Source organism: Euprymna scolopes, chromosome 7 (assembly GCF_053919585.1).
Source record: "Euprymna scolopes isolate OS-2025 chromosome 7, ASM5391958v1, whole genome shotgun sequence".
Classification (NCBI taxonomy): Eukaryota; Metazoa; Mollusca; class Cephalopoda; order Sepiida; family Sepiolidae; genus Euprymna; species Euprymna scolopes.
In genome coordinates, this window is record NC_136488.1 from 52,976,633 (window position 1) to 52,983,091 (window position 6,459).

General features: G+C 31.4%; 1 pseudogene; it reads left to right on the forward strand.

Moving 5' to 3' along the window:
• The first annotated feature begins 5,834 nt into the window (after window positions 1–5,834).
• LOC145280396 (5S ribosomal RNA) lies at window positions 5,835–5,951 on the forward strand (annotated as a pseudogene).
• The last annotated feature ends 508 nt before the right edge of the window (window positions 5,952–6,459 follow it).

Consider the following 6,459-nt stretch of genomic DNA (forward strand, 5'->3'; position numbering starts at 1 on the left):
GGCGCGACGGCCACTCGGAGATTAGTGTTAACGAGTGTCAGATGGACCGAAAGTTATGAAACTACCATGATTGGTAATAGTGGGAATTTGCCCGAATTAATTCTTTAAGAGGATTGCTCAACAAACGCTTGTTCACATTGGAGTTGACAACAACAAAGGAACAGTTATATTCTGGGTTGTCGATGAATGTATAAATCATCAGCCAACCGGATCGTCGTCAGAAACATAGCTTTTTTCATCCCTGTGAATGTAACTCTAAACTTGATACTTGGTTTTAATAAATTTATTTGAAAGAGGAGAACAATAACAGAATAAAAAACAATCAATGTAAAGGCTTATTCGTTTACGCGTAAGTACGGAAGAAAGAGGAAAAGAGAGATAGACAGATAGCTAGTCCCTCTGTACATTGTGTGACCTAGACGCAACGTTTTTGGCTTGAAATATCGCCACACAACAGACGTTATCCAAAGAAGGACTACGTATTATTATTTTTAGTTTTAGTTTCTTCCTTGTGTTGTCTCTTATGTGTATCTTCTAACTTTTCAATTCATACGACGATTCACTTCATATAAAAACAAATTGACAATAGCTATCTATAAAAAAAATATCGACTTAACTTATTCATTCATTAAATATTCTGTTAAATTTCACAAAATCGTCTAATATGTTATCACTATAAATGTGACAGTATTTCGTAGTCCCGCTGTTTCGTTGTGGTTGTGGTCACCTCCACCGCCAAAGCCGGGAGGTGATTTGGTCGCGTGATGCGATACATAAAAAGGGACTACAATGAAACTTCGACAATTCCATTTCTTTTTCTAAGCCGGCAGCTATGAGGTGAGCAGGCATATTTTGCCTCTCTGTAAAAAATGGAGGGACACTACTCTTTTTCTCCAACAGTTACATAGGGTTAGTTAGCTTAAAAGTTTAATGTTTAAAAACAGTTTTTGATTTCAAAGTAAATTGTTATTGTTGCCACTTGTTCTAAATTGCAAAATATTGAACTATACAAAGATTTTTTTGGCACAAAAGTTAATAATAGGTTTCAACAAGATATCCGGAGTCATGCTGAGTTGGGAAACAAATAATTGTTTAAGAGGAAAGCCAAGATTCGTTAATAAAAACGATTTAAAAGTAAATTTATATATTTATAAGTAAGCGATTAAAAATAAAAATAAAATAAACCAATATCGGCGGTTAGAATTAGAAATAGGTTAAGAATGGTAAACATCGTTTAAAAATAATAGTACATTTTTTTGTACAAACGTGGGGTGGGGAAATGGAAGAATAGAAAAAAGAAAAGATTATTAATTGTTGCCAATATCAGAGTATTAAAAGGAAAAGTTAACACTCAAAACCCGAACAAAAATAGACAGAATGTAGACAGATTATTTATATACACATTCACAATAATACGTGTATTAAAAATCATATATATATATATATATATATATATATATTAGAACTACATAAACAATTCCAACTTGTCCGAGAGCTCTTTCTTCTTACAGTGACATTTGTATATATATATATATATATATATATATATATATATATATATATATATATATATGTGTGTGTGTGTGTGTGTGTGTGTAAATATATATATATATATATACACACATATATATAGGGGTAACAAAAACCGCTTATATATATATATATATATATATATATATATATATATATATATTATAGAAGCAGGAAAATCAGCTTGATTAAAACGTTGGTTCACGGTGCGCTTATGATTTGCACGGCCAGAAAACTAGAAGCTGAACTGAAATGGATCACAGATATACTCATCGTAACACACACCACCTCCAAAATATTCAATAAATATTTAGAGCGAGACCTGTGCACGATACGAAAGAGACCATCCGAGTAGGCATCTCCACACAATTTATTGTCGAGCAAATGTTGCCCGATCGCCGACTCATGAATCGGTGAGTTCCCGGATGTCCTAAGTAAGCATCCGGGCGTGTTCCTTAAACGTCCCGATCCGGATGCGCTCGTCGATACATTCTTATTGGACATGACGGGCTTCCGAAATCGTGCAGGTATATGCTGTGCCAGTCTGATCCCCACGTGAGATCGACCCACATAGTCAGCCCCGCACTGACATTTGAATTAATAAATTACTAAACTTATTGAGTAGAACATATTTCTGAAAAGTCGGGAAAACCTTCTTGGTACCAAATGCCACGCGAGTTTGCACCGCATAGTAACAGTGGGAAACCACCGATCTGATCCTACCAGAGAAACTTTTACTGATAAAGCCAATGAAAGGAAGCTTTAAATATACCGCGCCTTTAGGTGGCTGGAGGAAAATGTCAGTATTCGACTGCGCAATACCCTCGGGGAAACTGTTCTTAATGAGTATATCTGTGATCCATTTCAGTTCAGCTTCTAGTTTTCTGGCCGTGTAAATCATAAGCGCACCGTGAACCAACGTTTTAATCAAGCTGATTTACCTGCTTCTATAATATATATATATATATATATATATATATATATATATATATATATATATATATATATATATATATATAAGCTGATTTTGTTACTCCTATATATATATGTATATATATATATATATATATATATATATATATATATATATATATATTTACACACACACACACACACACATATATATATATATATGTATATATATATATATATATATATGTACAAATGTCACTGTCAGTCTAACAAAGAATACAGTACACGTGAAATGTCCCTTAGTGTTGTTCAATTATGGGTGTGCGTATGTGTGAAACGGCAGTAACTTTATCTGTGTTAAACCGGCTTCCTCCGAAGTAGGAAGTTCCATGGGAGTATACAATTGAGAAAAATTCCCAGTCATATGTATATTCCTGTTAGGAGAGATGGCGACGTTAGATTTTTGCAACTCTTGTAGGGAGGTCTTGAAGTCCTCCTAGATACACCGACTGGAATTCCCAAATAATTTAACTCATTTAAGTATTGACCAGGCTCGACGTTTCTTAACTTTGGTTATCTGACGAGAACCGGTATGCCAACGTGATTATGCCGTATTTAACTATGCTATAATTTTAGTATGAGCTTGTGTATTTTTTTTTTAATTCGTGAGTATATAAATATTAATTATGGTCTTAATAATTTAATGTCTTTTATCTGTGATTTCTAATAAGAAGCGATGTATATCGTTAATTAAAGCAATGGATGGGCAGTAAGTACAAGAATTGTTCAGGTTTTACAAGTTACAGCAGCATCACGAATAACAGAAAAAAGACGTTTGTCAAATTTTATTAACACTCGCTATTTAGCTAAATACATTACTAAAATATTCATACATATCCTAGAACAGAGTGAATACTGATCACCTAGAGGCAAAAAAAAAACATTATTGTAATTTTTCACAGAATAGACGATTACTTTCTAAAGTCATTCAAAGTCTGAAATGATTATTTTACTTAATATTTCCTTCGACTTTCCTTTCCCTAATTTAAGTAGTTTTGACATAAGGTTAGTAAAGATTATGTTTTTCACACGATGATTCCTACGCCAGCAGATAGAGATGCAAGCAAATATTAGCCATTATATTATAAAATTAAATTATAAAACTCAATAGGTCATTCTACAAGAAAGGACTAGTTGGAATTTGCAGCCCAACTGAGTAGTAATAGAACAAACCAACGTGTTTATTGTTTTATTTACTAAAAACATAGAAAGGGGGAGAGAGAATTTAAAAGGTGAGGAGAGTCCAACTTGTCTATATTTATCAGAATTTATTTTAGAAAAGCACATGTTTTATAATCTTATTAAATAAATGCATATAATGAACTCAGTTAAAATGTGAATCTATTAATAGGCAGCAGTCATTGTTTGCTGTTAAAATGATTGTTTTTCAATCTGATAAACATCCAAGTTTAACATTTCTTTTAAGACTAATATCAAGTTTCAAAGTATTTATATTATGAATGATATAGAAACCGTTTCAATTAAAAAAAACATATTTTCCATTTTACTGTCAACAATACAGTTATTCAGAAACATAGTACAATAGGTTTTAGAACATAGCAATATTATAACTTTTATAATTAAGTATTGTTAAATCTAGACAATAAATGAAAGGATCATCGTTTACGCAATAATAAAGACCCGTGTATTAATTTTTTGTATATATATATATATATATATATATATATATATATATATATATATATACTAGCAAAAGTGCCCGCCGTTGACTGGGTTCAAAAACAGCCTACGGAAAATGGACTCTGATTTATGAAAGTGTGATAGGTTATGAAAAGAAAGGGTTGCAATGAGATAGCTTCGCATTTGGGGGTATCAAAACCAAAGCAAAATATGATGAAAGCTAAAATAAAATAGATAAACCCCATTATTTATTATACCATACCTGTTCACACTGAAAAACTTATATTAAAAAAACCTAGGAAAACTTTGTGACATATTTCGATTCTTTGGAGGTCAGGTGCGAAGTAACACCTCATACTTATATTATACTATATTTCTTCAAACTGAAACATAATTATCAAAGTATACTTACGCAGATAGATATGAAAAGTATTTATTAATATTTGTGCCGATTTCCATTCTATGGAGGGCAGGCACGAACGCAGGCCCCACAATTTTATTATACCATCCCTATTTAAGTTAAAACATACTTATCAAAGTATCGTTATGCACATCTATATCCAAAACACTTGCAAAAGTTTTCTTAATTTTCGATTTTTTTTATTTCCATACTTTGTCGACTAGGCGCGAATGCAGACCCCACAATTTTAATGAACCACGGTTCTGCCAGATAAAACATACCCATTCCTGTGTCTCGATACATTTTCTATCATTATATGCAATCAGCTTTTTAAAATAGTCAACCATATAGGAGCCTATTCGTGACCAGACACACATACAGGCACTCAGTTTTATATTATAGGTATATATATATATATATATATATATATATATATATATGCATATATATATATATATAATGGTGTACGTATAGTAGTATATGTGTTCAAGAAAAGAATTTTCTATAGGAATTTTTAATTGAAAAGATCAATGTGTTGCGAAGCTTATCATTTGACTATTTCTTTATGAATTTTTTAAGATATGCAAAAATAGAATCGTAATTTTAAAAGAAAATAATAATATATAAATACTCCCAAATATCATGACTAAATAAATAAATATATTGTAGAAATTCTTTCAATTAAATGCTATTTTCACAAGCAAAAACTAGATTTAGAAATCCAGTCCGAGACGCTGTGAATCGTAGAGTATTAAAGGTAAGAATGGTAGCATTAATACTGCGATTGATACGGTTATTATAAAGAATTCTAGGTAAAGAACGATAGTATTTATTGTATATATATATATATATATATATATATATATATATATATATATATAGAGAGAGAGAGAGAGAGAGAGAGAGAGAGCGAGATAGAGATATTATTGAATAACACGGAGTTATTCTGTTTTACAATTTTCCTTTTTATCTTCTCCAATCTCCGAATATAACATAAATAAATGTAGAAATTGTTTTTTTTTTAATTACATATATATACATTTTTCCATAGTCACGTGGTAGCTTGTTACAACTTATACAATTTCGAGAAGAACATAAAAAGGACTATTCGGAGATTGGAGAAGATAAAAAGAAAAATTGTAAAAATTAACTCCGTGCTATCCAATAACACACACACACACACACACACACGCACACACACACACACACACACACACATATATATATATATATATATATATATATATATATATATATATATATATATATATATATATATATATATATATATATATATGGCATCATCGCGTTGACACACCGGTTCTCGTAAGATCACCAAAGTTAAGAAACGTTGAGCCTGGTTAGTACCAGATGGGTGACCCTTTGGGAATTCTAGGCGCTGTATGTGCTCCCCGCATTTGTTTCCATTCGTCCTGAACGCAACCCTTCACTTGCAACTGGTATTTAACAATGTCGACTAAGGAGAGATGTGATTGGAGATTGTGCACTTCCTGCCACAAAAAAATTCACGCGCAGGCATCCATTCGTGGGTATCCACAGTCTGTTAAAGACTGCAGGATCCTGTGCGCGTGTGTGTGTGTTTGTGTATATATATATATATATATATATATATATATATATATATATATACATGTATACATGCATATATATATACATGTAAACATATATATATATACATGTATACATGTATATATATATATATACATGTATACATAAATTTTACGGACCCATTGTGTCCCTTTCTTCTCAAATAAAATGCACGATGTTTCTTACAAAGAAGGAAAATATACTTAAATATGCATCAGTCTCTGGTTTTGCACTATGAAGTAATATTTTTCAGTTGCTTTTATCCACTAGTTTCATGTCCGGTTTGGAGAAAATTCCATAAAAATAAC